This window comes from Chiloscyllium plagiosum, unplaced genomic scaffold (genome assembly GCF_037043375.1).
Source record: "Chiloscyllium plagiosum isolate Xiang-an unplaced genomic scaffold, Cpla_swu_hap1 HiC_scaffold_17, whole genome shotgun sequence".
Lineage (NCBI taxonomy): Eukaryota > Metazoa > Chordata > Chondrichthyes > Orectolobiformes > Hemiscylliidae > Chiloscyllium > Chiloscyllium plagiosum.
Genome location: NW_028270155.1, coordinates 25,904,796 through 25,917,257, shown reverse-complemented (window position 1 = coordinate 25,917,257; position 12,462 = coordinate 25,904,796).

Sequence of the window (12,462 nt, the reverse complement as noted above, 5' to 3'; positions counted from 1 at the left end):
GGCCTTGAGTATTGTTGAGACTGCATCCATCCAGGCAATTGGAGAGTATTCCATCACACTCCTGAGTTATCCATTATAAATTCTGGACAAGCCTGAAAAAGTGGATGAGTGACTCACTGAAGAATTCCCAGCTTCTGGTGTACTCCTGTAGCCCCACAGTATTTATATTGCTGCTCCTAGCAATTTTTTTCTTTCCAGTTGCTATGTAATGTAAATTGTGGGAATTCAGATTAGCATTTGCAATTCAGTGTATCAATTGATATGAATTCTGTTGCTACTAAGAAGGATGTTATCCGCAGGGACAAAAATAGAGAACTATCGTCTCTGAAACATCTCAAATTTTTATTGAAGCTGATCTCTGTTTGACATTTGTTGGGGTGAAGGAGCAGATAAATTGTCACTTAGATGGCTGTGTAAGTTAAAAATGAAACAACATTTTAAAGAGAATTTAGTCATTCTTTTTTGGCCCACACCCACCAAAAAGCAAAAGACCGATGGTTACAGACTCCTTTTAATAATGTTTGAACTTTAACATGCTTTGTTGAAATTTGGGGCTAGAATTAAACACTCGTGTTTCAGAAAGGATTTTGTGTAATAATGTTACCATATTGCCTTACTTGAATATAATCTTTTTTTTGGTGTTAACAAATGCTTTAAATTATACAAGTCGCAGCTTTTATTGCTATCCAGGAATTTGAGGAACATAGCTGCCTAAAATTTAATTGAGAGATCTATTTGAACTTTAAGGCTAATGTGCAACCAGTACAACTGCTATATATTGATACAAATCATTGTCTAGATTATCTATATAACTGATGCACTTCTGCTTTTTGATTACAGTTCAGAAAAATGTATTGCATGAACACATTTTGTTTTACATAAAACTTGGTTTCAATATTGAATATACCAGTGTCTGAAATAAAATTGAAGTGCCAGAGGAACTCAGCAGATCTGGCAGCATCTGTAGAGAGAGAAATAGACTGAATGTTTCAAAGTCAATGTGACTTCCTTGGGAATTCCTCAGAATTGTGAAGAAAAGCCATATTAATCTCAACACTATTTTTCTCTCCAAAGATGTTGCCAGAACTGCTGACCTTCTCCAACAGTTTCTGCTTTTAGATGCCCAGCATCCATAATGCTTTGTTTTCGCCTGAACACTAATATTTGAATTGGAGAGAAGTTTGCTGATTTCAGTCCTGTGCTTTTGAGCAAAATAAACTAGTATATCTTTATAATTTGTCTCTATATGGCAGGTATACAATGGTTGCTTGTAATTATTACTTCTTACTGGTAACTGCCCTTGAATAGACCGTACTCTTATTGGATTCCTCATTAAAACATGTTCTCCATTGTTGTATTACACCTGACAAAAGCAGCAGTTGTTTTAATTGAGCAAATTTCCAAATTGACTAAGTTAAAATTGGTGTTACTTTTCATACTGGCAATCTTGATGCAACCTATCAAATGAAGCACGACAAAAAGTACAATTTTTTTCAAGTGGCCGTATAAATGATAGATTTAAAGGTGTTGAAAATTGTCTTTTTCTGAAGATTATGAATATGAAATAGTTCTGAACATGAAAAACTGATGAAATGACTGCAATTTGCATTCGGTTTGTACAAATTTAATTTTTATTCATGTGATTAAATGTTATCTAATTTATCTTGTCATGTTAACAAAAATGGTTGGGTTCTGCTTGCCTTTATGTATTAGGGTGTATTAAAACTTGACAATAAAAACTATTTTACCAGAAATAGGGTTATGATGGTTAAAACCTATTATGTAACTTTGACAAACACAACATTAATAAAACTGGTGTAAGTAAACTGGTGTCTAAAGAATATCATTCAACTAAAAATAGTATTTTCTCCTGGTAGTTACTGCTTTTAGCTCACAATTAATTTATTCTGGTTTTGATTTGAAAGAATAACAAAAGAATCTTTCTTCCATCACAACTAAATGTAGAATCTGCACTGTTAGATTATTCCAAATACATTTTATAAACTATGCAGCTGTTTCAGTGCTCAGAGTTAAATCTAATAACACTAATATTGTTTTTCTTTAGATAACTAAGTGTAAATGGGAAAACATGCACCCACAAAGGAGAACATTCACTGTAACTGGGAATGTGTTAAGAAATTTAAATGAATTTACAGGTAATATCATAACATGAATGTTGAACTCTAAAATCACATTTATTGAAACTATTTATGAGTGTCTTTAAGTTGTTCTACAATCATTCATCAATGCATGTATCACTTAAGCACATGCCATGCCTAGTGTATTCGAAATACATTACTAATCAGTAGCTAGTGGATATGAAATGGGCACAGTTCTGTAGGTGTTAGTCTTCCTTCAGTACCTTGTTGGGTGGAAGACCTATATACTTCGGGGTAACAAATGTATTGAAAAAAATGCAGAGATTTGTAGAGTTCATATTAAAGTTCAAAACCAATTGATTTTCATCCCACATTGAACAGAACACTAGGGTCCATGTTCGTATTTTCAGTCATTTTTGCCTGATCTTAGCCAGGCTAGTTATTGTTTGCCTCAGTTTCTTTTTATTAAGGAGGTCAAAATCAGATGAGTTTCTTCTCTTGATGGCTTTCCAGTAACTTCTGTGAGAAAAAACATTAAAGTGGATATTGATGGGAACAAGATTGGAGCTCAATTGCTTTTCATTGTTGAATATACTGCTAGTCATCACTATCCTCCTTCACATGTTAACAATGACTATTTGGACGTTGTTGTTTTGTGGATATACTAAAACAAAGAACTAAGGATGCTGGAGAAACTCAACATGTCTGGCAGCATCTGGGCAAGAAAGCATTGTTAACATTTCAAGTCAAGTGATGACTCTTCAAAACAAATCAGGTATTATACATCATGGATACAGTTTTCTATTGTATTCCTGTAAGAATTAGCATCTTCAGTAGAGATGGGGTGTAAATTTGCGAACACACAGATTATGTTCATGTGACAATTTGACATTCTTTATCATTAGATATATTCTGAGAAACAATAGAGAGGAAGAGGAATAGGAAGAATGAGGAACAGGAGTAGATTGTTTGGCCATTTGAGCCTGCACTGCCATTCAACAGGATGACAGATTCAATGTTCCTCATGCCCATCTTCCTGACCTTTCTCCATAATGCTTGATACCCCCCTTATCGTTAGGAATCTATCTACCTCACAGCTTTGTGGCAAGGAGTTCCAAAGTTGCTCAACCTTCTGAGGGAAGAAATTTCTCCTCATTTCTGTCTTAATGGTGTTCCTTTATTCTGAGACAAAGCAGTCTGGTAGCAGACTCTCCCATGAAGGGAAGAATCCTTTCAGCATTTACCATGTCATGCCCTTTAAGGATCCTATATGTTTCAACAAGATCACCTCTCAATCTTCTAAAGTCCAGTGAGTAGAGTCCCAACCTGTTCAACCTTTGGTCATTAGACAATCCTTCCATGTCAGGGATCATCCTTGCAAATCTGCTCTTCACTGCCTCCAGTAAAAGGTTACCTTAAATAAGTAGACGAAAACTGCCCACATTACTCCAGATGTGGTCTCACCAACACTTTGTACAGTTGCAGTCAGACTTCCTTACACTTACTTAAAGGGATTGGAGTATAAGGCCCAACATTTTACCTATTTTTCTAATCAATTTGTTCAGAGATGTTATTACGCACCTCTGGAGCAAGTGGTACTTTAATTTGAGCCTCCTGGTCAAGGGGTAGGGACATTACCACTGTGCCACAAGAGGGCCTCTGCACCAACAATCCATTTGCACCTGTGCTGCACCTGTGTGGTGGCTTTCTGTGTTCTATGCACAAGGACCCCCAAAATCCTTTGTGTTGCAACTTATTTAGTTTTTCTTTCTTTGTTCTCCCTTCCAAAATGAACAACTTCAGATTTTCCCACATTGTAATCCATTTGCTGACTTTTTGCCCACTTACTTAACCTACCAATATCTATCATACAACATGCCTTTCCACTTATTATTGTGTTGTCTACAAATTTGATGACAGTACATTCACTTCCTTCCTCGATGTCATCAATATATACTGTAAAACCCATTGCAGTCCCAGCACTAATTCCTGTGGAATCCCACTGGCTACCTATTGTCAACCTGAAAACAAAACCCTGATCTCCTCTCACTGTTTCCTGCCTGTTAGCGAATTCTCTATCTATGCACATACACTAATGCACTAATTTTTTGGGAAGTTACGTGGTTTAAGATAGCAACACTGGAAACTTTCCAACTCAATATCTGAATCTAACTCTCCCTCAATAACAATTTAAACAGGTTGCTGCAGATCTTTCATTGCAGAAGTTGTCTGAAACTGTTTGTATAACTCTCAACTTGAGACCCGCAAATCAGTTTGTCAAGTCTTGTTGAATGGTGGTTCTTAAAGGCCTGAAGATGGCACTGTGGAAAGGAAATGTCTTAAGAATCTCAAGAATTGTTTTCATGTCAATAAACCTTCTGATAACTAACTTGATTTCTGCTGAAAATCCTTGACATAAACTGGAAGAATTATAATTTGAGAATTGCCTAACTAAACGCCAAGGTGTTATTTGAAATTCCTGAGATCCTTCAAACATTATTTGATAAACCTGCAAGTCCCGTGTTGTAGTTGAATTTCATCTTCAATTGGACACGAGAGCTTACTGGACCAACCTCTCCAAATGTTTCTTCTGCTTTTTACTCATTCTTTTACAGGTTAGGGAAAATAATTATTACCAGAATCACATTCCTCCCCTCATACCAGTAGACTCGAGAGATCCATTCACATGGTAAGTATTTGCAAAGTTTGTAGTATTAAACCCAAATTATTCTCGATGGGTTACTCTTCTGAGGGTCGGTGTGGACTTGTTGGGCTGAAGAGCCTGTTTCCACACTGTAGGGATTCTATGATTCATTGTTTCCTTGCAAGTTCACTTGTTGTTGAAGTTGTTGATATTTTAATTGACGCCTTTCTAATCTTTTACTGGTAATGCATTCACAGTGCAAGGGAGCAAATATTGCATAAAAATGTTCTAAAACTACACTACAGACACCTCTTTTGGAAAGAAATTGTAATTCAAACTGACTGACTCAGAAGATCTCGTAAAATTTCATGTTTTGGAATTTAACGGTAGTAATCTAAAATCAACTTCAGCTAGATACTGCTTAGGGTTTATATGATTATGACTGGCATGGATAGGGGAATAGCCAAGGTCTTTTTTCTGTGCTAGGGGAATCCAAAACTTACAGGGCATAGGTTTAAGGTGAGTGGTGAAAGATTTAAAAGGGACCTAAGGGGAAACTTTTTCACACAGAGGATGGTGTGTGTATGGAATGAGCTGCCAGAGGAAGTGGTGGAGGCTAGTACAATTATACCATTTAAAAGGCATCTGGATGGGTTTTTGAATAGGAAGGGTTTAGTGGGATATGGGCCAAATTCTTGCAGATGGGTCTAGATTACTTTAGGACATATGGTTGGCACAGATGAGTTGGACCAAAGGGTCTATTTCTGTGTTGTACAACACTATGACTCTATGTCATAGGACACTAAATTTGCCGAGGATTCATAAGTCAGTAAGTTTTTGGCAGTAGTAAGACCTGGTGCCTTTTCTTACAGGGCACAAAATATTCTTTTTAGGGGCTTTTCTTGAGATTTACATGAGGGCTATATTTGAATTTGTTAAACATAATGCTTTCCTGTGTACATTGTGGATTTTAATTTTTTAGACGCCACAGTTTTTAAATTTGAACAAGACAACAGGCATAAGTCAGCAACAAATATTTCTTTCAAAATAACTGGCGCATGTTTTAACACAAATAAAAAATCCACCCCAAACATACCTCCCACAGTCTGGTGAGGTCAAAGCTAATATATTTCTATTACATGTGCATTAAACTAGAAAGTTTTAACTTGCCATTTGTTGCACACTTTCCTACCCTAAGATCGCAATTTCAAATTCAAATTTAAAAACTAACAGACTTCATTACAAGAGCATCAGAATATTTGCCCAATATTTTAGTTCTTGCACAAATAGTGTAATACTTGAGATTCCACGTGCAAGGAATTCATGACCAAAGTGATTTTTCTGGTTCCCAATTGGCTGAGTATTCCTTTGTTTACAAGTTTTAAACACCATCCCCGTTGCAGCTTTCTTCTTTCTCCAGCTTCCCCCACTCCCACGGTATCTCTCATACGACCTTTGTTGAATAATTAGAGGAGCAATTACTCACTAACTCATTATTCACCTAGTAGTCAAGTTTTCCTTTCGTGTTTTGGGGAATTTGGGGCAAACCTGCCTGTTGACCTCATGTTATTTTTTGAACGCTCATCTCCAGGCATTCAGAATTTGCAACTTTGTTTCAATAGGGCTTCACATGCATGACATCCAAGTCCAGTGCGGTTATCACCAGGGAAAATTAGTGGTTGGTCACATTTGTCCCTTCACCACTCCACTTTGCCTTGAATTAAGTATGAATGCTAAAAAAATCCACCTTAAAGAAGTTTGTCTATATAAAATTGATAATGTAAGTTTACATACATCACATAAAGAAATCATAGAATGCCTACAGTGTGGAAGCAGGCCATTTGGCCCAGTGAGCACCCCTTCTGAACAGCACCCACCCAGACCTATCCCCCCACCTTATCCCTATAACCCTGCCCTCCCCCTGGCGAAACCACCCACCCTGCACATCTCTAGACCCTGTGGGCAATATAGCACAGCCAATCTTACCTGCAAATTTCCACAGTCATTAAGGCAGTGCAATCTGCTTACTTCTAGGTTAAAAATCACACAACACCAGGTTATAGTCCAACAGGTTTAATTGGAAGTACACTAGCTTTCGGAGCGACGCTCCTTCATCAGGTGATTGCCTGTGGAAATTTGCAGGTAAGATTGGCTATGCTATATTGCCCACAGGGTCTAGAGATGTGCAGGGTGGGTGGTTTCGCCAGGGGGAGCGCAGGGTTATAGGGATAAGGTGTGGGGATGGGTCTGGGTGGGTGCTGTTCAGAAGGGGAGCTCACTGGGCCAAATGGCCTGCTTCCACACTGTAGGCATTCTATGATTTCTCCGAATCATGCTTATTTCTAGTCCTCTCAAAACCTTGAGAACGCATTGAGCTAATAACATTGGAGAGACTTAGTATGAGAAAGAAGTGGAGAAAAAGCACAAAATCACGGGTCAAGTAGCACCTGTGGAAGAAGAAACACGGTCAATTTTCCAACTCTTCAGATGTCCAAATGAGCAACCCATTTTATGCCAAGATGAGAACTCTACACTTCTGACTTCATAGAAAGAAAAGACAAGCACACAGCTTTACGTGTTCAATAGATTTTGTCCTTTTTATTTTCATTTGGAGACAGTGATAATATCCCAACGTTTGTGAACATCTCCACAATTTGTGTCCTTGTGTATAAGATCTTTTTAAAGGAATTTGATGTCTGGATGAGGATTTGCACACAGGGTAGGAGTCACTGTCAGACTATCTTTAATGCAGTGGAATAGTTTTTTTAACAAATGAGCAATGTTCCTCAAAATGAATTTCTGTTTGACCAAAAGAAAAGTGAAACTGGAATTGAGTTGAAATTAAATAACTCATCCTTTATTTCTGAAAAGTATAAACTCTATACACAGGGGTTGCACGGTGGCTCAATGGTTAGTAATTCTGACTGAGCACCAGGAACCTGGGTCCGATTTTAGTCTTAGGTGATTGTGTGGAGTTCACATGTTCTCCCTATCTCTCTGGCTTTCTGTTGGGTAGAACATAGAAAAATACAGCGCAGTACAGGCCCTTTGGCCCTCGATGTTGCACCGATCCAAGCCCACCTAACCGACGCTAGCCCACTATCCTCCATATGCCTATCCAATGCCCGTTTAAATGCCCATAAAGAGTGAGAGTCCACCACTGCTACTGGCATGGCATTCCATGAACTCATGACTCACTGAGTAAAGACCTGATTTCCATCCAGAGTCCAAAGATGTGCAACTTAGGTGGATTGGCCATTGTAAATGCAGTGTTATCAGGACAAGGTTGAGGGCTGGGATCAGGTGGGGTGGTCTTTGGAGGGTCAGTGCAAACCTTTTGGGCTGAATGGCCTCTTTCTCCACAAGGGATTCTATGACTTTTTTTCCACTTCTTCAGGTGGGGTCAGGTTGCTGTTACAGTGAAGAACAGAGTGAAGCATGATGATACCAGAAGCACAATATCCATAAGTTGGCAGTATTTCAGGAAGACATTTCAACAGCATGCCTCAAGGCCTGCACTCATAAACTGAGGAAGTTCCAATCAATGTAATTAAAATGTTCCAACAACCATCAAGCATTAAATTTTTTCCTCACCTGTTAATGATTGCTTTTAAAATAATTCCTTATCATCAACTGCTGAGCACAGGAATAGAAATTTACTCCTAAATAGCCTAGATTTAATTTTAAGATTGTGCTGCTTAGTTTTGGATTTCTAAAACCAGATATGAAGAGAATATTTCATCAATGAGAGAGAGAGGTTGATAACTGGGTTATGGGAGGTGTAGCAAGGTTGGGAATAGTAGAGTTTAGGGCTTAGGCAGCAGAAAACATGAAAAAATAGTGAAATGACTGAAGTAGGGAATTATCAAGAAGTCATAATTGGGGAAGTGTGGAGATCTTGAGGAAATTTCAGGGATAGGAAGGGGTGAAGCCATGACTAAATTTTAAAACAAGGTTGAGAATTTTAGAATTGTGGTGTTGGTTCTTGGTTTTACAATGTAGAAACTCAAAGGATAGAGTTTTGCATAAGTTCTTGTTTATGCAGAGTGGAAAATGAAAGATTGCCCAAAAGACTATTGGACTATTGTGGGAAAAGATTTGCTAACCCACGATAGGCCCACAAAAGCAAATCAGCCCAGGACACCCAGAATTCCCGAGCAGCTCACAAACTGGGTCAGGTAGCACACGGACAATGGAATATGCTTTAATCTCCCATTGACATGACAGAGATCTCAAAGCCCTAAGGGCACTTTCACAACCCAGCAATACCAAGCCACATAAAGACCAGGACAGACAGAGAGGCACCACAGGACATTGGAAGCACCTCACTCTACATTCCTACAATACTCTTTCATCTCCTTGGTAATCAAGAATCAATCAAGCTCTGTGTTGAAAATATTTTAAGATTCTGCATCGTTCCTTCAGGAAGGGCATTCCTAGAATTACTTTCAGAGAAAAAAAGTTTCCTTATCTCAATTTTAAATGGGTGATCACTTATTTTTAAACTCTGACCCCTCATTCCAGAGAAGAAACATCCTTTCAACATCCGGTCAATCCCTTCAGAATTTTATTTGTTTTGATTACATTTCTGACTTTTCTAAATTCCAAAGGATACATCTAACCTGTCCAGCCTTTCCTCATAAGGCAATCCATTCTTTCTAAACATTAGTCTAGTAAACCCTCTTTGAATCACTTCCAACGTGTTAACATCATTATGGATCCAATGGGCAAGGCTAGATCTAGCAAAGACATGAGGGTGATAACAGAAGGTGAAATGAAGTAGGTGTAGTTTATACAATGGTACAGAGGTGGAATTAGTTTTTGGTGATTGCATATTGTGCGGTAAATTGTTTACTTGCGGGGGGGGGGGGGGGGGGGAGGAGGTGTGTGGGGTCAAATACAATACCAAGGTTGTGAACAAGTTGGTTCAGCCTTTAAAAATTGTCAGAGAGAAGGATAGAGTCAGTGGCTGGGAAAATGTCTTTGGAAGGGACCTATGACAATTGATTGCTGCTGCTCCTCGGATGCTGCCTGAACTGCTGTGCTCTTCCAGCACCACTAATCCAAAATCTGGTTTCCAGCATCTGCAGTCATTGTTTTTACCTAATTGATTTGGACTACCTATACTTAGAAGCAAATTTTGGCTCATGCATCATGGGATTCTGGATGAGCAGTCTGACGATTTAAAGACAAGGAAATGTTCAAGGGAGGCAGTGTTGAGGTGGAGCTGGGTGTCACCAAAATACATGTGGAATGGGCTGTGTTTTTGGATGATGTCACTGAGGTGCAGGATATAGATGAAAAAGAGAAGGCCAAAAATCATTCCTTGGGCAACACCTGAGGTCATAGGTGCGAGAACTGAAAGAGCAATTGTTGCAGATGATTTCCTGGCTTCATCTGGAGAGGTTAAAATGGAAGCAAATGAGTAGGTACCCAGCTCAAAGAAGTGTTGCAAAGAATGTTGTAATCAAGCAAAAGGCCACAGATGGGCTGAAAGGAACGAGAAAGAATAGTTTTCCATAATCACAGTGACATGGGTATAATTTCTGACTTTGATGAAAGTTGTTTCAGTACTGTGGTAGGGTGTGAAAAAAGATTGGAAGGATTTAACCATGGATGGACCATAAAAATGAGTTTAGATCTGAGGGGTAATAACATATTCAAGTTCTGTAGTTTGCAAGTAGAGAGGGTTCAAGGATCAGATTTTTAAAATGGGATGATAAAGCAGATTTGAAGGTGACAGGACCACATCTGAAGAAAATGAACCATTGACAATATCATTTAACATGGAGGGTGCCATTTGGAGGGGCAGCATTTTGGTGGGAGTAGGGTTGGCTGAGCAGGAAGTAAACATCTGAGCAAGCTGTGCTCCAGGACAGCATAGCAAGATGCGAGAGAAGCTTGAGGGAAATTCTGTTTAAGGGTAGGGCACAGTATTTAAGCATAAGACATAGGAGCAATAGTAAACTGTTCAGTCCATCATGCCTTCTGCCATTTAATGGTTGATCTGATAATCCTCAATTCTTCTATCCTGCCTTTTCCTTATAATCCTTGATTGCCTTACTGATTAAAATTCTGTCTATTGCAGCCTTGAATATACTTAATGACCCAGCCTCCATAGCCTCTCTGTGGTAAAGAATTCAATACCCTCTGAAAAAAGAAATTCCTCCCCATCTCTGTCTTAGGTGTATAACCTCTCATTTTGAATTGTGTCCTCTGATCCTAGACTCTACCACAAGGGGGCACTGCATCTTCATTTCTACACTGTCAAGGCCTAAGAACTCTAATGAGTACAGGCCCAAACTATTCAACTTCTACTCATAAGAAAATCCTTCCATACCTAAAATTAACTTAGCGAGCCTTCTCAGGACTGCTTAATGTCATATCTTTCCTTAAATAGGAGGCCAAAACTGTTCACGGTTTCCTAGGTTATTGTAAGTAACATTTTGTATACATTTTGCAAGTCTCCTCTACCTTTTATACTCCATTCCTTTTGAAATAAAGGTCAACATTCCATTTGCCTTCTCTATTATCTGCAGAACTTATATGTTAGCTTTTTTGACCTTTGTACAAGGGCAACCAAATTCCTCTGTGCTGCACATCTCTGCAGTCTTTCTCTGATTAAATACTATTGCACTCCTCTATTCTTCCTGCCACAGTGAATAAACACTTTGTGTTATCCTCACAACTTGCCTTCCCATTTATTTTTGTATCATCTCCAAACTTAGCAATAGTTTATTCAGTTTCATCATCCAAGTTATTAATACATGTTGCAAATAATTGCAATACATGCACTGCTCCCTGAGAGAGTCCATTAATTATAAGTTGCCATTCCAAAAATGTCCATATATCCCAACCCTCTGCCTCCTGTTAGTTAGCTATATAAATGCTATGGCTACAAAGACAGGCAGAGGCTAGGGATCCTGCAGCAAGTTACTCACCTGACTCCCCAAACCCTTCCACCATCTAAAAAGCACAAGTCAGGAATGTGATGGAATACTCCCCATTTACCTGGATGAGTGCAGTTCCAACAATATTCAAGTAACTTGATGCTATCCAGGACAGAGCAGCCTACTCAATTGGTTCCACATGCACAAACATTTGCACCGTTCACCACTTATGTTCAGGAGAAACAGTGTGTACCATTATGAGATGCACTTAGCAAATTCACCAAGCCCTCTCCAATAGCACCTTTCAAACCCACATCCAATACCATCTAGAAGGACAAGGGCAGCAGAAACATGAAAACTCCACCACCTTAAGGTTCCCCTTCAAACCACTCACTGCCCTTACTTCAAAATATATTTCTTTCAGTTCCCTCAGTGTAATTGTGATTAAATCCTGACAGTTCACTAGCACATTCTCAAGGCCAACTAAAAATGGGCAAAAAAGCAGGCCCAGCCAGTGATGACCACATGCCGTGAATGAAGTTAAGAAAGGGCAATCCTCCATCCAGGCTAATATATTACCTCCCATACCAGGAGCTCTACTTAGATAGCCTTTAATGTTAGTAATTAGTCAGGCATGATTTCCCCTTCATGAAGCTATGCTAATTCTCCTTGACTATATTATTTCTAAAATGTACTGCTATTACATCTTTTAAAACATTTTCCCACTTACAGATGTTAAGCTAACTTGTGCATATTTACACTTCTTTTTTCCCTTTCTGTATGAATACAAATGTTATATTGATAGTTTTCCAGTTATCCGTTGCTACTT